This window comes from Protopterus annectens, chromosome 6.part0 (assembly GCF_019279795.1).
Source record: "Protopterus annectens isolate FY-2018-M chromosome 6.part0, PAN1.0, whole genome shotgun sequence".
Classification (NCBI taxonomy): domain Eukaryota; kingdom Metazoa; phylum Chordata; order Ceratodontiformes; family Protopteridae; genus Protopterus; species Protopterus annectens.
In genome coordinates this window covers 1,262,230,417-1,262,253,766 of record NC_056737.1, presented here as the reverse complement: position 1 = coordinate 1,262,253,766, position 23,350 = coordinate 1,262,230,417, and the positions used below count along the sequence as shown (strand labels likewise).

General features: G+C 38.0%; 1 protein-coding gene across 3 annotated transcripts in view; it reads left to right on the top strand.

The window, feature by feature from the left end:
* The window catches only part of GTDC1 (glycosyltransferase like domain containing 1), a 3,282,804-nt gene that overhangs the window by 1,748,832 nt on the left and 1,510,622 nt on the right, over positions 1-23,350 (top strand). The gene's annotated exons all lie outside the window — the stretch shown is intronic.

Genomic DNA, 23,350 nt, shown 5'->3' with positions numbered 1-23,350 from the left:
AACATCCCCACATATATGAATCTGGAACCCTCCCTGATGATATTAGTGACCACTCACTTGCCTACATTATCAGGCATAAAACCAATGCCACCATTCCACCCACTGTCAAGTCCATTAGATCCAAGAAAAACTTTAACCCTGACCTCTTCCAAAGTGAACTAAGAGCATGCAATTGGTCTCCCTTAAGACACCTCCCATTGGAGGAAGCTGTCAAATACTTTAATTCCAAATTCCTCACCATCCTAGATAACCATGCACCAAACCGCTGCATTAGAAGCAAAACTAAATCTGCCCCATGGCTGTCAAAAGAAACCAAACAAAAAATCCACCTTAGAAATAAATACTGGGCCAAATGGCGTATGACTAAAATCTCGGCTGACCATCAAAACTTTAGACAACTGAGAAATGAAACTAAGAAAACTATACTGTCTGATAAAAGAAACTACTACTTACAGTTCCAGCAAACTAAACATAATAACCCACAAAAATTCTGGGCAAGTATTAACCAACTATTACACCCAGGTCACTCCATTACACCTAACCCACAAGGCACAGACCAGGAGAACCCAAAGCACACTGCCAATGCCTTTAATACTTTTTTCACTGAGGCCATTCAATCACTTGCCAGTCACCTATCACCTAATAATTTCACTTTACCTATCTCTAACACAACTCCACCCCCTCCTTTTCTCTTCCAACCCGTCCCTACAACATATATTCTTTCCCTTATCCAAAAACTTAAACCTTGCTCTCCTTCAGCAGATCAATTACCAGCTGAATATCTACAGAAATCAGCCAAATCCATCGCCTATCCCATTTCCATTCTGATTAACAGAACCATTAGTGAAGGACACATCCCTATCATCTGGAAAGTCTCCCATATTATCCCCCTTCATAAAAGTGGAAAATCTACTGATTTCTCCAACTACCGTCCCATAGCCCTACTTTCACCTTTGGCAAAACTAATGGAAAAATGCATCCATAAGCAACTGCTAGACCACCTAATCCAAAATAACTTACTTTCCAGCTGTCAACATGGTTTCAGACCATCCCACAGCACTACTACTGCCCTCCTTTCCTTTACTGACTGTATTAACAAAAACCGAAATGCCAATATGCTCTCCTCAGCACTATTTATCGATCTGTCCAAGGCATTTGATATGGTTAATCACCAAATACTTATAGATATCCTCAAATCCCTCTCACTAGATACACGCACTATTAAATGGTTCCAATCCTATTTAGATAACAGACAACAGGCAGTACTTTGGCACAACACTCTATCTACCCACCTGCCCATTAACATTGGTGTCCCTCAAGGGTCCATATTAGGTCCTCTTCTTTTCACCATATTTATCAATGACCTTCATCTAGCAATCCCCCAAGCTACATGTGTTCAGTACGCTGATGATTCTACACTTATATGTACAGCCACATCAACTTCTAAACTTCACTCCCTTACCCAAGAAGTATTTAATACAGTAGAACAATGGTTTACACAACATTGCCTTCTGTTGAACCCCAAAATCACAAAACTCCTCCTTTTCAATCCTACTCGTAAGACCGTCCCAATAGATTTCTCAGTGATATCCACAAATGGCACTCCCATATCACCTGACCCAACTACTAAACTTCTTGGTATTACCATAGACAACAATCTTAACTTTGACACCCATATCAACAATACTATAAAAACAGTCAATAAAAAGCTAGGCTCTCTCTACAGAATCAAACCATTCCTTTCACCAACAGTCAGAAAAACTATTGCTTACACCCATCTAATCTCTACACTCCTCTATGCCTCACCCATATTTACTAATTTATCTAAAAATAACCTCGCCAGACTGGATATCTCCTACAATAACATTGCCAGGTTTGCTACTGGCAACCCATTCAAAACCCACCACTGCTATAATCTTAAGCAGCTTGGATGGCTAGAAATTCAGAATCTGCTTAAATTCCACCAACTAACCATTGCCCATAAGACTCTTTATCAACCTTCCAGTACTCCTATATTAACTAACCTCATCTATCCCTATAAGAATCTGAAATCCTTGCGCTCATCACACAAACTTCTTGTAAACACCTCTAAATCTAATAACAAGGCTGGGGACTCTCTTTTCAGCAACACTGTTGGAAAATCCTGGAACCTTCTCCCCAGTGAACTTTCTTCAGTTTCCTCCACGTCTCTTTTCAAAAACAAACTGAAACTTTTCCTAAGAACACACTGGCTATGCCCCTGTACTAAACCTGACTGATCAGTTTTTCTACCTTTTCTACTCATAACAGGTACTGCCTACCCACTACTTCCTATAACTAGCTCTACCTTCCTTCTTGCCACTTTACCTTTTTGCTATCCCTTACCCTTCTGTTCATCCCCTAAGCTTACTCTTAGTGTGGAAACTCTTTAATATATATAAAAGACACACTTATGCCTCTTTTAATTTGACTTTCTGTATTCTATCTGCAATCTAAACTGTACCTGCCTACTGCACTGCAAAGTATTTCTGTCCTCTGTGTAATTTTGTTCACTACCTGCCTTTGGCACTGTGATGTATTTCTGTCCTCTTTGATTTTTCCAGCCTAACTTCTAATACTCTCTGTAAATATAAAGGTTTTATTTTCCTCTTATCCCAGACCTATTTCTCCCAGACTATAGTATAATATTAGACCTATTTTTAGTATTGTACTCGAATTTTAAAATGGGAGGTACTTAGACCTCTATGATAATTTATGTATTAACCTGTAACAACATTGTTTGTAAAAATGTTTTATTTTGCTATTTTTTTTCTGCACGGAGCTTATCTGCCCGGGCCTGTGCTGAAAATGGACATGTATCCAGTTGGACTAGCCCGGTCAACAAATGTAAAATAAAAAAAAAAATATATATATATATATATATATATATGTATGTGTGTGTGTGTGTGTGTGTGTGTGTGTGTGTGTATAATATATATATATACACACACACACTCTCACACATTTTTGTATGTATGTATGTGTCTATAAATATATATATATATATATATATATATATATATATATATATATATATTTTTTTTTTTTTTTCCCCTCCTGGAGAGAAGTTTTTTCTGCTACTGCACTTATACTTGTCCCTCTCAAGGATTATTTATGTATGCAGTAATTCAAATGATATAAAGATAAAGCTACTGTTGTGTTTTTATATCTGAAGCCACCACCTCATAGGTTCATAGGTAAGCACTAGGCTAGCTGCCTGTAAGCCTAGCCAATTTTCCCAAGGTAAGTATCAAACCCTATACCTTGTGTTTAAGTAAACACCTTAGTCATTATGCCAATTCCTAATTCTTGATTCCAAAAACCTTAGTTGTATTTTGGTGCTGAGAGTCATGACATGTTTCCCTCTAACATTTACTGGAATATTTCAAATATGGCTTGTGCTGAAGGTTCATAGGTGTGTTCTAGGATAATGGCTCTGGGGCCTTTACAAGCCTAGCTGTAGGATTACCCTGGCACAGTGCCACCCGACCTTAGTTCCCAGTGCCTATGTCGAGTAGAGCCACTGGTGTTATACCCGGGGTGAATTTTCTGTTTCCCATCCACTCATCAAGATTTCTCTTGAAGAGGATCAGCGAGGAGCTCTGCTTGACATGTAAGGGAAGTCTGTTCCATAGCATGGGTAGTCTCTGTGTTATGAACCTGTCCCTCCAGCATGTTCTGTTAATTGTGGTAATGAGGCTGAAGTCTCGGGAGTGTGTGGTGCGGAGGAATTGGGTTTCTTTAGATGCAGCATTTCTAACATATTCTGAAGCAATACTAAAAAAATATATATATATATATATATATATATATATATATATATATATATATATATATCACTAAAAACAGAGTAGACCATGCCAAAGAAACAAACATTGATATATTACTCAGTTTAGCACTTTCTTCACAAATTGGACTTCATCAAAACTGAGTGTTACAAACGCATCACTTCCTTTTAAACTACAAAAAAAATCAGGAGTTATTCATACATACATTTTTTCTTTAGAATGGTCCTATTCCATTTTTAGTGACATATATATCTTGGTGTACTATCACAATCAAGAAATGACTTTGTTTGATTACCGTTACGTTGAATGAATGGTTTCAAAGTTTCTCTTAATCGAGCTGTAAAGTAGTGAATCCGTAATATCGCGATAGTCTTCCTGTTCCATTTGTAGACAAATCCAGTGCAGTTCAATGGACATTTTTCGGAAACATTGAATACCAGGAAATAGCTTTAACATGTTCGACATTGTGACTAAATAACGTTTCTATTTTCAACATTTTTCAACAAAGTCATTTCTTCATTTTGATACTAAACCATATATTTTTTTAGTCTTGTTTTAGTGGTAAGTCACTAGTCTATGATATCATCTTTTTTTGGTGAATTTGGATATTTGGAAACAATATTGGGATACTTGCATTTGTATGAAGAGTCAGATATTGGCCAGAATGGCTATATGAAAATGGCAAACTGCACTATATTTGCAGAGATTTTAGTTTAACTATTGGCTGTCTCCAGAATAACAAATAAAAAAAGGTATAAAAAAGTGTCTAGTTGTGCTTCTGTCACTCGAGGATTAATAAGAACATATATTTCTGTAGAAAAAAATAATAGTTTATTGTGGCATAAAATTATATTTATTTTGTTTAACTCAAGTCCTTTGAGGAATTGTTGATCTTACACATCTGTTGACCATCCGCATATATCAACCAAATGCAGTTGATTAAACAGATGTCGACATACCTTATATTTATATATATGTATGCAAGGGCAGTACAGTGGTTCAGCAGATAAGTGATTTTGCTCACAGCAAGAGGTTCCCTGTTTCAGTTCTCGGCTGGGGTGCCTTCTGTGTGGTGTCTGTATGTCCTTCTTGTTGTGTTCCCTTGTGTTTCCTCTGGTTATTCCAGTTTCCTCCCACATTCTAAATACATGCAGTAGGTTGATTGGACACTCTAAATTGGCCATAGTAGTGAGTGTGCATGCAAGTGTGTGGCGTGGAAACACTACCGCAGCAGGGCTAGTCACCTTGTGGTATAAACCTTGACTGTAGATGATTGTCACTGTTGAAGTGACACCCTGACCCCACCTGTAAAAAATGGGAAAAGGGGTTGTGGATTAATGGATGGATATATATGTACGTATGCTTATGTGTTTGATATATACAGAGCTATATATATGTAGATAGAGAGAGACATCCCTTTATGTGGGTGGTGCTTGGTCGTAGAGGAGCCTTCATGCATGCAGCCGTCAGAAGGTGCCCCTTTTAAGGCTTACCTTTCCCTGTATATGTGCACTCAAGGTCCCAAGGTTTGGACATGTATGTAACTGGGTGGTACAAGGACTTATCACCCACTTCAGTGAGTGGTACTACCCCTAATATCTCCATACCACCACCCTTGTAAGATGTCAGCTGTCTCCAGTTTGTAACAGGGCTTGTCTGTGGAGTCCATATTCCTGTGTGCACGTGCTCCCAAACCACCTCCCCAGAGAGGCAAGGTGGCTGTGCTGTGTCATTCCTTTCCTTTTCCATCGAATTACACCAGTGCCCGCATTACTAAACAAACATAAGTTAACTTTGTCATTTTCATGACTTCCTCCCAGTACTTTACATAGTTGGCTAGACATCTTTTTGCTGAGTCTCTTTGCTGTCCTTCTTCAGTGATAAGATCTGTTTGATACTTAACATCTAACTGAGGAATCTGAGACTTAACTTGAGAGAAGAGTATTGCCGTGAATAGTCTTAGAATATGGCCTGCCTGCCATGAATACTGGCTTCCTACAGCAGTTCACCCAAAACACAGACCATTCTCAGACTGCTGGTGAAGAATATCCTTCTCACCAGTACACTAATATATTTCTCCCCATGGTCATTTTCCTACACTCTCCTTTAGAACTTTAAATTTTCTTGGCTAACCCACTCCTGAAGAGAGGGACGGGGGGGGGGTGTTCTGTTGCCAATCTAATATACTTCCAGTAATGGAGGCAGTGTCATAATTATGTGGCAGGCAGCCAATTCAATTTAGTATGTAAGAATGGCTGAAGCTAACTGATGTTATATGTGTCGCTTGTTACATGAAAAATCCCCTGGTGTGCAGGAGCAGCTTATTTGATGCTAATAGCTGCTGCGCTCCAAGCCATGTCCTTTTCCCAACCTGCCAGTGCAGCAGTCTCAGCTACAGGGGTAGTATTAGGATACAAAGATAAAAATGGAAACTTGGAAAAGGTTAGAGTACCTGATGGTCAGCTGAAGGGCATATAAAATATTCTTCTCCTGTTTTTCACAACTGTTCATAGTACAGCACGCACTATGTTGTACCAAAGCCTTTTATGTTCATCATCCCAGTCTGTGAAATTGACATCTTTACTTCACTAGGCCTTAAGTTGCTTTTTCTTCTTTCCACTGCAAACTAAAGTGGTATTTGATAGATGCAGCTCAATGCAGTCATAACAGATGAGCAATATAAAAGCTTTTTCTTGTTTTCACACACTGTTCAGACAGTCACTGAACCTGTATGTCCTGCTGCTGTTTTCATACTCTATATTCAATTATTGAAAATGTTTGTTTGTCTATTTGTTTAGATAACCAGTATAGAACTGATCCAAAATGGACTAATTTCTTACATGGCCTAGGACAGTGGCACAAAAGATACATAACACCAAACAGAAAAATGCAAATTAGTGGCAGCTATATAACTTAGATCGTAGGTGAAAACATTACACAAGGCATGCTGAATACTTAAGCAGTAAAAAGTCGATGGTAGGCCATGTACATTGTTTACTTAATGACATGAAATGTTCGGTAATATGTACATTATGTTTGGTGGAAGTGACTGTCATGGGTTAGGTTCATAGGTAGTTACTGCATTTACAGTCCAGGGGACTATGAGGAGCCTAGCCCAAATTCCCAGTTGCCCCAAAGGACTGTCTGGTTAAGTAACATTCTCAAGGTCTCACACAGTATGAGAGCTGAGGGAATCAAACCCTGTACCACAGGAACTTAAGTTCTCAACCTTAACCATCTGCACCAGCTGCAGACAGCTTTTCTTACTTAGTTCCATACTGAAATTGGTAATGATGTGTACATTATGTTTTGGTTGGATTTGCTGTCAAGTCTATGCCTACACAGACATTATTATCTTCTCACATAATTTTTTGGTAGGCTATGCTGTTAAACCTTTGATTACAGTGTGAGTGATTGGTAATAAACATGAATGGATATTCTTATACATCGTAGTATACCACATCACAGCAATTAATAAATTTGTCAGTAGGAGATTCAAAAAAAAAAAAGCAGCAAACACTATATGAGGCAAGGGAACATGAATTAACTCTTGGTTTTAAGTGACCATGTACTGGGAGAGGAGCTGGTCTTCCTAGAAAGCCTATACTGCAGTTAGTATGCATACAGTACAAGTATTATAAAATGCAAAAATGTAAACAATATAACCAGACACTGAAGTTAATAATAAAGAAAAGTGTGAAGCAAACGTCTTATTATTCTTCTTCTTCTTCTTCTTTCAGCTTTTTCCCGGTTATGGGTCGCCACAGCGGATCACCTGTCCGCTCATGATTGGCAGTGGAGTTTTACAGTGTCGAGTTGCCAGCCCGGCGCCCAATTTAGAGTGTCCAATCCACCTACATCATGTCTTTTGGGATGTGGGAGGAAACCGGAGCACCCGGAGGAAACCCACGCGACCACAGGAAGGTCATGCAAACTCCGCACAGAAGGCACCCCAGCCGAGAATCGAACCGGAGAACCTTTTGCTGTGAGGCGGCAACGCTAACCGCTGCACCACCGTGGCCACCCAAAAGTGTGAAGCAAACTACTTACCAGTTTTCCACTCGATTTTATTTATTTATTTTTTATTAATGGCCATGTTAAGTATGTGTATATACTTTTTATTAGTGCCTATTGCTTACTTGTTAAACTTTATTTTTCTATGTGCTGATTTAATCATTTTGTTGGTGAGACATTTTGCATTACTGTGTTGCCTGTTTTGATTTTGTAGTTTTGATGTTAACTGTTTTTATGATGCCTTGCCTTTATCTATTTTGTTTTTCTCTATTCAGAATTAATGTAGATATGTCAGAGCTAAATATGGGCCTTTAGCCAGACATGTTAGAGATATAGATAACATGTCTGGCTAAAGGCCCATATTCAGATACATAATGCAAGTACCACTAACAACAGTACTCAAAAAGTGGAAGAGCTTTGCATATCTTTTCCATGTACCACATTCTGGCCATCCCTGTTTTCATTTTTGTATTATTCTGATGCCCTACTGCCATGAATAGCATACCCCAGTCTCTACAGCCATTTGTCACTGTTGAATCTAAAAATTGCAGTATTGCAGTTTAATAAGAGGTACATTAATTTAAGCAGAGGGTGGAGGATTCAGCAGTGTAATCGGATGCTGTCTGTATTTTGCTTTTGTTATTTTCTGTAGTTTGATACAGTAGAGTAGATGTGGACGTACTGCTTTGATTTTCATCCTTCATTTTCCCCTGCTCATAGGTAGTTATTAGGCAAGCAGCCACAGATGCCATTAAGAAGCCTGACATAGTTTCCCAGTTGCCCCAGAGCACTGTCTGGTTAAGTGATTTGCTTAGAGTTACATTGCAAATAAACAGAGGCTGAGGGAATCAAACTATGGACTGCAGGAAGTGGTGTATTAACTGCTCATATAGCCTCATTCCTCAGTGCTATCTTACGGTGCATATTGTATGTTCCTTGTTTTCATTCTGATGTTTGACTGGTAGATTTTCCTTCTGCATGATAGCTATTCCAGTGTTGTTTATTTTCAAGCTGAAACTCTGGTTTAGGTTTGCTTATGGATCTTCTGCTAATTTGTTTTGATGTAATGAGAAAAAAGATGTTCTGCAGTATATATTGAAAGTGCTGTGGATAATGTACTGTGAAGAAAACAAATCAAGACATTTATAATTTACTCATTTAAGTGGAGCCAGTGAAGAATATATTGAAACTTTTAATATAAGTGCAGAAGTGCCCATTTATAATATGGGCTTTTAAGAAAAGAAGTATATTACTGAAGAAATGGTTGAATATTCCTTGGTGTGGTGTAATACTGCAAGAGCATTTTAATAAGGTTTAGAAGTGATGTATAATGTGCTGAAAGAGATGAATACTACATGTGGTTTACATCATATCAAGTACAATTAGTGTTCCTAAAGAACTCTGAGGCACAGTCGTTTAAGACAATCACAGTGTAAAAGAAATAGGAGTACAGAGGGGGTAGACATTAAACTCTAGGGTAGGAACCAGAGATTTTGTTTCTTGAAATTGGCATCTGTAGAAATGGAGACTAAATAAGAACCACTTTTAACTATCTCACTTAGGACTAATGTAATCCAGGATGTAGTCCAAGAAAAACACAAAAGTGTAGGTTATTACGTGCTAATAAGAAGAAGCTGTACAGATAGCATTGCAGTATCATTTAAATGGCAGCTATTATTTTATTTTGGAATGTTATTTACCCATTATATCCCTGAATCCTATACTCTTGCGTTATTCCTCAGTTGCTACCACAGTGTCCTTTTTTTTCTGACTTCACCTCACTCGCCTCCATTCCTACTTCTTAGCATAACCATCTGTTCCCTATATTTGTTTTGTCATCTACCCGGATATAATCTATTGTATTTGCCATCTTCCATATATTTCCGTCATAGTTATTACCTGGATACCACTCTTTTATGTTTTTCTGTTGCTCTTTTTCTCTGCTTAGTTGTGTGCCAAATTGCACAGCTCCAGGGAGAGTTTGTATAACACGTATCCTTTTTTTTTGTCCATGCCTCCTGGTAATGCAGTTTCTGTATGTTTCCTTTGTCAGAATATGTAGGTATGTTTATCTCTGTACTTCAGGTATAACATTTTGTGGTTAAATATCCCAACGCCTCCTGTGCCTTGCTCATTATTTTCTTCCTGTTTCGTTTACCTTTTACAAACCGCTGTTAAATGAAAGATTTGCTTGCTTTACTTTGCTATGTTTGCTGAGGCATTTCCCATTCAAGAAAAATATTGTTCTTAGTAGACATTTTCTTTTCCTGGTTGTATGCCATAGCAGTTAAGGTAGTAAGCTGTCAGTAGTCCTTTTCTTCTAGACCCTGGTTTGGTTCCTGTGACTTAATTTTCAGAGTCCACTGAGAGCTTTGTGGTCTTCACTGTAAACAGGATTGTGTTTTGAGGCCTTTCCTTAAAAAAAGAAAGAAAGAGTGAGAGACAGATTCGAAAAGTATGCATAAAGTTTTTGACTGTCGAGCAAGAAAAATAAATGCAAAGTGTAAATGTAAGACAATTAGAAGCCAAAAGCCCCACTAAACATTTAATCTGCCTGTAAAACTCAGATGCGGCATACTTTAAGAACTGATGATTCATTGTCATGTAAACTTAGTGGCTGTTTAATGCAAGTTTATTTTACATTGTAGAACAGATTTAGAAGTTTAACTTCATTTGACTCGGACTTTGGCCACATTGAACACTTTCCACAGCCGTTAATGCAAAGACATATGTGAATGAGTTCTGTATATGTTAGTTAAAGGACTACTGTTTTCTTTCAGTATTTTTAATTAAAGCAGATTTTTGGGTTTACTTAATTTCACAAAGACATGTTTGAATTAGTCATAAACCTATTTTTGACACTGCTGTATAATGCTGTTAATGGTCAGTTCGTTAATATATTGTACTAGCCAGGCTTTAGCCATTACTGTTAATAATTTTGTCCTGCGAAATCCAATTGGTTGGTACTCAGTTCAAAGTATCAGCCAGTCTAAACTGGAAGAGTAGGGTGATCTAATTGCACTATCGATGTTTTGTCTTTGCAGAGCATTAGGGAAAAGGTCATGAGGTCATAATAGGTCTTGTCAGCAAGCAGTTCCAGAAAAGTACTTTACAAGCTGCTTGTCTGAAAGTTTTCTTCAGGGGCTTCCCCCACACCCCATTCCAGAACTCTCTTTTTTTCTTAATAACTTAAGAAATTTACAGAAAGGCACAGTACTCTTTAACACATTGTATTTTAAAGACTGAGATTTATTGTGAACAAAATTAATTTCTGCTAGATTTCAGGTCAGTCTTTGGATGTATTCTCATCATACCATTACCATTTCCTGCAGAGAAGAGAGACTTTTTTCATCTAAACTATCTTTCTGGTGCTATAAGTTAAAATAACTTTACAAGGAAAAATGTTTTCTTGAAGTCAGCCAGGAAAATTAGCTTTTTTGCCATTTAAGCTGATTGGTGTACATCAGACCTGTGACTGTTAGTGGGAATTTTTAAGTATTGTCTTTAGTTTGTTTTTGTTTACTAAATACTGTACATCCTATGTTATATACTCTAACTAGTTTCTTTGCTTAAATTGCTTCTTTGACCTATACTGTAAGTCTTTGTCAGAGAGGAGAAACAATTATGGGCATTTATGTTGTTCAGCAGAGAGATGTGGTCTAGTACACACTAATTAAAAAATAGCCTTTATATGAGATTTAGTAGTTGAATCCACAAAAAATTAAAATGTCTGTATATTCTCCTATTATTGGATTAAGTTGTCTTTCAGTAAAGAAGCTGAAGGAAATGCATATTGGTATCTTGAAAATCCAGAGAGCATTAACTGAGACTTAGAAAATAAAAGCTGCTAAGTTACCAGTTTTGGCACAGCCATTTATCAATCAGTATTTGAAACATTGACAAGTGGTAACTTAATAGGGAGTGACCCATTTGGCAGGAAGTTTTAATGACAGATGATACAAACTCATTTATCACAGAGAGACTCTGCTGGTCTTACCTTTCTCAGTACTACAGCTCATGTTTTCCATATGTAAGTCGTAGCAGTTCCAGAGGGCAGAAACATGTAATGAAACCACCAGCATGCCTGTCTAGTGTGCACAGTTTATACTTTTGAGTTTTACAGAAGTACATATGATCAAATAGTTTTTTCTCCACTAAATTATATTGTTACCTTAACATATTTTTCCACCCCCCCCATTCACAAAAGAAAACAGAGAGTTTGAAGTTGCAGTGCCTTTATAAAAGAGTGACATTTTCTAGTTCGTCTGATATAGGGATACAGAGCCTGTTGCAAAGAAACAGAGTATAGCTTACAAAAAAAAAAAGTAATTTATGGTTTGTTAATTTTACAATAAATCATAATGGGGCATGTATTATTCTTTCTTTGGGTAAAAAAGCATGGCATTTGGGGATCTTATTGGCTGAATGTATATGCTTAAAGATTGTAGCCACAGTGTCTCTTTTGGTTATAAAATGAATCTTGTAAAAATATTTTAATGTAGACAGTTTTTGTGAATTTAATTTGCTGAACTTGTGTGAAGGTTTGCACTTATTAATGAAGCCATCAGCTTTAGAGATACTTTTCCTTGTATAAGTTTTGTATGAGTATATCAGAGGACTTGAATTGCTTTATCTCTTTCAGAAGTTTTATTAGAAAAGATATATACCCCGAAGACTTGGAATACTACTTTTGAGCTCCTTAAGTAGTTTTTTCATTTTATTTTTTGCTGCTCTTAAGCACACATTTGCATATGCTTACTAGGGTGAAGCTGGGTGAGCAGTATAAAAAGTAAAAAAGTTTGAATACCTGAGCAATAGTGCTGTTTAGAGTCAAATACTAAATGAGATGAGATACTAAAATTTAGCAGCTTAGCAGTTGTGCTTGTATGACAGGCATAATGGAGAAACCAAGTACAACTGCAACTGAGAATCAGCAAGTGATGACCTGTTGCAGAAAAGTGATAGTGGAGCAGAAGTGTAGATTTGAGAAGTTGCACTTGTACTTTGAGGTTCCCTTCGAGGTGGCTGAGTATGTCATGAGAAATGAAAGCATTTGGTACCAAAACAGTATTGCAGAAACATTTTGAGCATCATGTTGTTCAAAACATAAATTTCCTGTGACAACAGAATATGATTTTTTGTTTGTGTTGAAGTATGTTATTTTACTGGCTAAATTCTGAATTTGCTTGCTGTTTTTAACAGTCCACTGGGGCTTCATTTATTTTTTTATAATTATGTATTTTATTTATGCCACCTGCATTTCCTTTTTGTGGCCTGTGTGATGGTGAGGTATCATAAATCACTGATAAACAAGTAAAAATTATTACTAATGGCTGTCTAGAACTGCATGTCAGTTTGATGACACGTAGGTTGCTTGTCTCCCCTCCCCCAATTTGCTTTGCTGCCTATAAACTGTCATTTCTGGATAACAAATTGCCTACAACCTCCTATGGCCTTTTTTTTAACACCTGCTTCACACATGTTCTTATGCACTGTTTTGGACTCCACTACTCCCTCCATGAAAAAAATAACTACTCAGTTTGCTTAACTGTCTTATCTATGTCTTCATATTGTCAGCATAAATATGTCTGCATATTTGTTTTGTAAAGATCCCACCCTTTATCCAGCTGCCATTCAAGTCTGTTTAATTTCCATGTAAGTGAATTATATTTTTAGTTTTTGTGCCTGCTTTAAAGTGTTTTCTCTGGATAATACAGTACACCTCCTGACAGTCAAGTACCTTGTCTAATGAACAGTCATACATATCGTTACAGACTAGCCCATTCACTTATTTCCTGGTTCTCTGCAAGTCTGTAAATCTTGATTTTTAGTTGTTCCTATGTATTTGTTACACACGAACCTGAAGCACTGCAGTTGCATTGCATAACTCATTACATGACTAGGAATAATGTGTCAAGTAAAAAGAGCGCATTCAAATTCTGGAAATCTTTAGAGCAGTAACTTAAGAAGAGAGTCGTACTATGGGGCTTAAGACTTTAATTAGTTACAGGAAGCATTAATTTCTTCTTATAACTTGTACGGCTGGTCTTAGTTTGCATGCCTTTCACAGCTTGCACATGATTTACAGGCATGAATGTTCTATTTATTTACATTACATCATATATCTTTTTATTTTATCTGTATTTCTGTAGTCACCTGTGATGCTTGGTGTCTATTTAACCATGTATATCCATTATTCTCTCTTTCCTGTACATTGTTACCCAGAACAGTCACTGTAGTGGTGTTTTTTCTTTACAAATAAATTTCAGACACTCATACCATCGTGACAAAGCCATAAATAATGGGGGCACAAAGGTCCTAAATCAAGAGCAGATTTTAAATATTGCTGATATAAACTTGGAAGGTTGCTAGAATAACAGGTTTCAACATGCATTTTCTGAATGAAATGAAATCTGAAACTCAAACTTATGCTATTATTTAATTACTTCAGTCCTCATTGATTTGCCAGAAAAAAAAAAAAAAGACCAAACTGCTGACCGTGATTAGATGGGTCTATATTAGATCTTAGAACGTTTAGGTTGTCGAACGCCGAAATGTCGACACCTAAATGTCGAAGTCTAATAAATGCGACAGGCCAATTACGTAACTTTTTTCCCTGGGAAAAAATTTGCTTGGCTGTCATTGGGGATTTGCCCTTTTCCCTGATATAGAGCGATCTTGGAGTTGGTATATTTAGTTAGGGTGGTGTGGGGGCCACTGCACCCCCACTTGATTAAGGTATTATTTATTTATTTTTTGGCTGAAAAAAATTTGCATAATTGGCCTGTCACATTTATTAGACTTCGACGTTTAGGTGTCGATGTTTTGGTGTTCGACAACCTAAGCGTTTGAAGATCTGATATAGACCCAATTTGATACACACAGAAACAAACACCATGCGGAAGAATCAAATGTAGTAAAATCTTTAATCCTTAGTCAAGTGCTTTTGCAAATTTCGCCATCTATGTCAATAGTGTATTTTTGAACATGTGTAATTACGTTTTGTTAACTCGTCTGACAATTTGATTTGATGATTATTGGTTTATCTTACTACTTTGGATTCTTCTGCTTTATGTAATTTTGTATTTGCCAGAAAAATACATATTTTATTAGGAGCAAACAAAAATATGAGGCAAAAATCTGGGCAGTTGAGAGGTCTGCAGACACACATTTTCTTTTTTCTTTTTTAAATTAAGGAATACCTTTAGTTGCATGCCACTATTTGGTATAGATTTGGCACTGTCGTAGCTTTGAAACCAGCAGTCTGATCAGAACCAGATCATGGCAAATGGAGCAATGGGTAGGGTAATGTAGCCCCACGTCCATACCAGTATCCTATTACTTGACTGTTTCTCCCCAAGTACCATAAAACACTGTTCAAACCTGTCCGTATGCAGACTATTTTCTTCTTTACTTTTACACTGATCACAGAAATTTGGATTTTATTTAAAACTTTTATTTCAAAATTTGCAGCAGAAACATCAACAGACATTTGTTAAGTAAAACAAAAGACTTTCACTTTAAAAACAGATTTAAAATGAACAAAAGTAACTTTTCTTCCTTGAAGCTTGTATTTATTGAAAATGTATTTTGCAAGCCATTACACTACAAGAGACGTTTGGATTCATAGTCAAATAATATATAGCAAAACACTAATTAGCAGCTGTATGAAGGTTGCAGGGATTCAAAAGACACTATATAACACATTTGTTAACAGCATGGGGCAGCCCACTGGACCCAAATGTCCCTTTTCGGGGGCATCCAAGGAGTACTGTCTGGTGAAGTGACATGTTCAGAGTCACACAGATAAAGGCTGTGAGAATCAAACTCTGCACTTTAGGAAGCAGCTGATTAACAGCTCTTAGATTCAGTCAAGTATCAGACAAACTATTGTAGCCCAGCATAGTCCATATTGCAACATGCACAAAATTCAAGCTAAATTAAAAATATATTCGTAATTAAAATATTGATATTAAACGTGTAGACTTTATGCTGTCCCATTTGTACACAGCCAAATAAATACAGTGTTAGTGATTAAAAAGAAAGAATGAAATTAAGGATTGTACCCAAAGAACATGGGTCATTTCCTTTCTTAACATCCTAATTACTGTTGGATGTGGGAACAAGGTATTTGGAAACACACGCACACATCAGTTACAGCCCCTTGTATGATTGCATACAAACTAGATGTTTGCGTTCAATCAAAGAAATGAACAAATGCATAAATGACCTAGATGTATCTTGTAGCTTGCTGCTGTGAGAAGCATACAGTGCAAACCCATTGCACCCCCATGCTCTCCCAACATCTAAGCTCCAGAATTTCTGATAAAGACTCAGAATGAGGAACATATTTTAAATATTGCTGTTATATATTTAAAGTTGCTAGTATAACAGATTTTGTATTAGCAATCATTTTCTGAAAGATCTGAAAGCTGAAACTCATTTTTGTCATTTTTTACTGATTGCAGTCTACAAAACTTTACCAGAAAGTCAGACATTTTATAAACAAAAATCAAATGAATTTTATATCTATGTACTCACCCCCCACACACATAAATGTGATTATCATGTGCAGCCACATATATGACTGTATACCTTAGATGTCTACTTGATAGCAAGTGAATGAATAAATACTGACCCAGAAATGTATCTTTGCTGTCAGAACCGTAGAGTGCAACCTACTGCAACTCCTGTTATCACTCTAACTTCATAGCTCCACAGTGAGAGACAAAGACCTAAAATCAGGAACAGATTTTAAATATTGTTCTTGCATACTTAGAAAGTTGCTAGTATGATAGGTTGTGAATTAGCAAACATTATTTGAAGGGTATGAAGTCTGAAACTCTCGTTTATCATTATTACTGACTACAGTCCACAACAATTTACCATACAGCCATATATTTTGTGTGGAACAGATCACAAATAGCACAGGGAACTAATCTAAGGGGGTGGCGAAAGCCAACACATTCTGGCTAGGCTTATAAATGCCCTTGGGCAGATAGCCTAGTACTTACCTATGAACCCATGAAAAATCAAGGGCATTTGAGAGCTATGCCTTCTGCATGCATGTATATCCAAGCAAACACACACATAACCATCAGTTATTTGTATTGATGTATACCTCAAGTATCTGACTGATATCAAGTGAAAAAAGAAATTCATAAATAATGATCCAGAAATGTAGCTCAACTCGCTGCTGTCAGAAGTATATAGTGCAACTCATTGTATTGCCCTGCTGCCCCTCAACATTTTAGCTCAAGAATCAGAGACAAAGACCAATACCAGGAACACATTTTAAAATATTTTTCTTATGTAATTCAGAGCTTCCTATGTTAACAAACTTTGTATTATTCAGAAAATACTTTCATAGGTAAGTACCCTTGCGGGCCATTGCAAGCCTGGCCATTTTCCCTTTTTGTGCTCAAATGAACTTATCCCATTTGGTTAGATACTGGCCTTGCCCATTCCATGGTTGATAATTATATATAACCCTTAATGAGAATAACAGGGATCATACCATAGATAATTTGTGGGGACCCATACATACATGGGATAAAGCATTTAGGAGTTGCCTCCATCCATTAGTATTACAGGGGGCAGTCCTGGGGTTAAGTTTTATGTTTCCTATATCCTTAGATCCAAGTTGCACTTGAATATAGACAGGGATTAACTTTGTTTTACATGGATGGGCAGTATGTTCCAGAGCAGAGATATCCTCTGCAAGATGTACCTGACCCACCAAATGGTTCTGTTAATGTTGCAGAAGAGATGTAGATCCATAAACAGAGTGCTTATGATGCCAGGCGACTTGCTGATATGCAGTAAATCAATCAGTATTGTGTTGGAAGATGCCTTTTATGCCAGATAGATCTCACCTCTTAGTAATTTGTAAGATACTAAAAATAGTGGCAGTTGATCCACATAGGACATGTTGTTTAGGCCTTGTATCCGTCTGGTAAGGTATCCCTGTGGGTGTCTCAATTGTTGCTTGTATCTGGACTGATACACGCCGAAGAGGGCATTATACTGAATGATTGGCCTAATAACGGCTTGCTAATTCAAAGTCTGGAGTTCACATTTCTGCCACAATGTAGTGACTGTAATCCAAAACAATTTATCAGAAAGCCACACATTTTACAAGGAACAGTCCAAAATACCTCTAATAAATAATGGGTGGATACATTTTAAATGTTTTTGTTTTTATTTGTTTTATCTATTTGTTAACTAGGTAAAATTTCTGGACAAACTGTACCTTTTTGGAGCGACTTGGAAGCACTATCTGGTTAAGTGACTTGTCCAAAGTCACACACAGTAGACAGATGGAGGTGGAAAGATTGAAACCTTGCTCATTTAACTACAGGAAGTATTTCATTAACAGCTTAGAGGCTTATGTGCCAGATAACTGTAATTAACTTACAGTTAACAGAACAGGTGTTGCATGGATATGTGTTTACTGTAATCTTTAGTGATTCACCAGAAGAAAGGTGTTAAAAAAAGGACAGGGGTTAATACGAGGTAAATCAGAGATATTCTGCAAAATCAGAGACAGATGAGAGCAGACTGCTTATTTAACTTAAAAGTTAACAGAACACACTTTTCAGTGACATATATTTTGTTAAGAATAAGGACTTTGAAACTGTAATGACTGATCTTCTTCTTCTCTTTTGGCTGTTCCCGTTAGGGGTCACCACAGTGAATCATCTGTTTCCATTTCTTCCTGTCCTCTGCATATTGCTGTGTCACACCAGCCACCTGCATGTCCTCTCTCACCACATCCATAAACCTTATCTTAGGCCTTCCTCTTTTCCTCTTACCTGGTAGCTCCATCCTTAACATCCTTTTCCCAATATACCCCGCATCCCTCCTCAGCACATGCCCAAACCAACGCAATCTTGCCTCTCTGACATTGTCTCCAAACCGTCCGACCTGAGCTGCCCCTCTAATGTACTGATTCCTAATCTTATCCGTCCTTGTCACACTTCTGCAAATCTTAACATCTTTAACTCTGCCACTTTCAGCGCTGACTCTTGCCATTTTGTCAATGCCACCGTCTCCAACCCATACAACATAGCTGGTCTCACTACCCTCTTGTAGACCTTCCCTTTCACTCTTACTGGTACCCGTCTGTCACAAATCACTCCTGACACTCTTCTCCACCCATTCCACCCGGCCTGTACTGTCTTTTTCACCACTCTTTCACACTCACCATTACTCTGAATTGTTGATCCCAAGTACTTAAACTCATCCACCTTTCCCAACTCTACACCCTCCATCCTCACCATTCCTTTATCCTCCCTCTCATTCACATACACATATTCTGTCTTAGTCCTGCTGACCTTCATTCCTCTCCTCTCTAGAGCATATCTCCACCTCTCCAGCATCTCCTCAACCTGGTCCCTACTCTCAATACAGATCACAATGTCATCTACAAACATCATCCAACCTTCTCTCTCTCATTCTGTTCATTCATCAGCCCCTTAAAGTACTCTTTCCATCTGCTCAACACACTCTCCTCGCTTGTGAGTACGTTTCCCTCATTATCCTTTATCACCCTTACATGCTTCACATCTTTCTCAGCTCAGTCCCTCTGTCTAGCCAATCGGTACAGGCCCTTTTTTCCCTCTTTAGTGTCCAACCTTTCATACAACTCTCCATATGCCTTATCCTTAGCCTTTGCCACCTCTCTCTTTGCCATGATCCTCATCTCCTTAAACTCCTGTCTACTTTCTTCATCTCTTTGACAGTCCTACTTCTTCTTCACCAGCCTCTTCCTCTGTATACTCTGTTGTACTTCCTCATTCCACCACCAGGTCTCCTTGACCTCCTTCCTCTGTCCAAATGTCACACCAAGCACCTTTCTAGCTGTCTCCCTTACCATCTCTGCTATAGTTACCCATTATTGACTTAATGTAATCATCAATGATTTAGCAAAAAAAACCATGAAACGGTTTAGGGAGATGAATGAATATATGACTCAAAAATAAATTGTGGGCATTTGCAAGTGCATGCACACACACACACACACACACACACACACACACACACACACGCACACACACTCACACACAATTACTTACCAGCTCAACACTAAACATATCTTCAGCATGGTATCAGCTTTTTCTTAAAGGCTGCAATACTGCATATCTGTCCAGTATTGGTCTGTTTTGACTGTGACAAGCTTCTCGAAGTCTCTCACTCATTGGCTGTATAATCAAGCCAATGAAAGAGAAGAAATTGGAGCTGCTGCACATCAATATGAAGCAGCTGAGAGGGACCCAGGTAATCTGGGTAAAGAGCTGTGGGTAAGATGATTTATTTTCTTTCTTTTTTTTATGGACCTTTGGTAACTGTTTACGTAGCCTTGCTGTGGATCTGACCTAGATTCTGCTCTGTACCTAACCAAGAATAAGCTGTCTTTTCCATCATATGTGTGACCTAACACCACAGCTGTTGTTTTATACTTTGTTAGTCTTAATTGAATAAGATGTGTAAGCACAGCTGCCTGTATTCTAGGGTGTGTTGGTAGCCCTTCTTGGCTACTTGTTCAGTTGCACAGTAAGCCAGATTGAGGCTGTAGAAAACATATTACTGTGTATAACATACTTACAGCATTGTAAATCAAGTACTAAACTATAATGACAACTGTTGTTGTTTTTGGCTTGTTATTCCAATAGTACCTATCTTAGTTTTAGTATGCAGTGGTGGTGCTGCGGTAGCGTTGTCGCCTCACAGTAAGACGTTGTCCTGTTCGATTCTCAGTTAGAGCGTCTTCTGTGTGGAGACATGCGTGAATGGGCATACCTTCATTGAAGGTTATGCGTCAGGGCCGGCAACTCGGCACGTAAAAATCTACTGCCAATCATTAGCGGACTGGAGTTCCGCTGTGGCGACCCCTAACCGGGAAAAGCCAAAAGACACAACGACAACCTTATCTTAGTTTTAGTATGACAGCATTGCTAGGTGCCAGTTAGTATGTGCGGTGGTGTTGATACTTCCTGAAACATGCTATGCAGAACAACTTTAAGATTATCCTTCAAGTAGGAGTCTTTTTGCAGTAAAACAGGTTTGTGCTTGCACTTCCTCGGTCCATCATCCATCTTTATTTATTTATTTTTGTTTGTTTGTTTTTTCTAGGTTCATAGGTGTATGCTAGGCTACCAACCACTAGAGTCTTTATAAGCCTAGCCATGCAACCCAAGTATGTCCCACAGGACATATGTTTTAGATGTTTATATAGGGGGTGAATGTTGATTACGACATGATTTACTGACTGCCTGAGCCCATTAGAAATGTGGGTGCTAGACAAGGGGTGAATTTTCAATTTCCCATCCAGTGGTCCAAGTTACATTTAAATACGGTTGGGGGAGACTTTGCTTCATACGAATGGGAAGCCTGTTCCAGAGAAAGGGAATTCTCTGAGATACATGTCTGTTTCTCCAGCATGTCAAATTTATATTGCAAGCAAAATTTAGGTAATTAGATCTAGAAGTTCTGATGCTGTTTGTTTTGCGGATGTGAAAAAGGTTCATCAGAGCGGGGTCCAGGGATGCTTGTATGCCAGGTATAGATCTCCTCTCAGTAGTCTTTAGGAGACCAAGTGTGTAGGCGTAGGGCTTTGAGGCAATCTGCATAGGACATTGTTTTTTCCCTGCATTCTTTCTTTCTTTCTTTATTACATTTGTTAATCGGGTTATATCCAACTGGGCTATGAGCCTGTTTTCAGAGGAGGCCCGGGGAGAAAAGCTCCACAAGCAGTAACAAAGCTTACATTAATTATAAATATAATACAGCAGACAGTATAGAATACAAACAATAGTGCACATGTATACAGAGTATATAAACATAAACAGAAAAATTAATTACAAAGACTATTTTTAAGATGGAAATACTAATTACAAAGTGTGCACAAAAAATAAAACTGAGTGCAAGCAGTTATGGGTCAGCAAATTTAGAGCAAAGATGGAAGGAGTATAGTTGGAGGTAAAGTAGGCTAAGATATGGGAGGTAGTAGAATTAGTCTGGTGAATGACAGGACCAAGCCAATGTTTGGCTAGATAATTTTTTAGGAGTAGTGTGAGCCATGGTCATTTGGTTGTGTGATAAAAGATTAGGGAGTTCTAACCAGTTGAGCTGAGAGAGGGCAGAGCAGTGTCTTGTAAGTCTGATTAGCAGCAAATTTGGCGATTTTGTTGTAGCAGGCTTCAAGGTTATTGAGCTCAGATTTACGAAGGTTTGTAAAAATTTGAGATCCGTGCAGGAGGGTGGAAAGCAGATGTGACCGAACAGTAGCAATTCTGGCACTCTGAGTGAGGTATGATTTAGTCCTATAGAGGGTGCCAACTTTGGCATGAACTGTCTTGATGGTAATAGATATATGCTTGTCAAATTTTAGGTACTCATCTGTTATGACACCTATCAATTTAGCCTGGCTAGTGGGTTGAATTATGGTTCCATTTAAAGATAGAATTGTGAGTGGGAACTGTCCAGGTTTGGATAATTTGTTTCTGAAGATAATAATTTTATTTTTGTTTGGGTTAAGAATGAGTTGATGTGCAGACATATCTTTCTATGTCTTGAAATGAAGTTTGCATTTTTAATTAAAGTTCTTGTGGTGAAGGGGCTGAGCATATCAATGTGGAGTCCTCGGCGTACTGGACACTGTGAGATAGTTGAGTTGCTGAGCTGAGATTGATAGTAAGTATGGTAAAGAGGAGAGGTCCAAGAATGGAGTCTTGGGGTACACCAACTGAGATGGGAAATAGGGGTGAGAGACTGTTAACCCATTTAGTTGCTTGCTGATGGTTGGAAAAATAACTGTGGAACTGGGTTAGGGATGCCGTAGTCAGGCCATAAGATTGAGAGTTTGTGTAGAAGTAGATGGTGAGAAACAGTGTCAAAGGCTTTAGACATATCGAGAAAGATAGAAGAGGCATAGTGACCTTCATTTAAGAGATTGTGAATGTTATTAGTGAAAGATAATAGAGCTGTGCTAGTACTATGTTTAGGACGAAAGCCGTGTTGAGAGTTAAGACAGCAGGTTGAAATTAAGTAGGTGGTGTAGGAGTTCATTGTGGATGCATTTTTCTAATATTTTTGCAAAGGGGAGAGGATGGCTATAGGACGGTAATTATTTAGCTCCCTGGAGGATCTGCCTTTGCATTGTGGATGCATTTTTTTCTAATATTTTTGCAAGGGGGAGAGGATGGCTATATGATGGTAATTATTTAGCTCACTGGAGGATCTGCCTTTGTGGGGGGGAATGATGTGTGATGCTTTCCAGAGAGAAGGGATGTACTGTACTGTTCTGTAATTGAATGGTTAATCAAGATAGAAATGGGGTAAGTGATAGAAGGAGCTGAAATCTTTAGAAATACATTAGGAAGTTTGTCAGCTGCAAGATAACAGGGTTTTAGCTTGGTGAGAAGTTTTTTTATGTAGTTGGTTTGAGTGGTATTAAAAGTGAGCGGGTTGGGGTCATCTGGAATAGGAGTAGGAATGATAAGTGGGTTGGTGATCTGGGTACCTAGTAG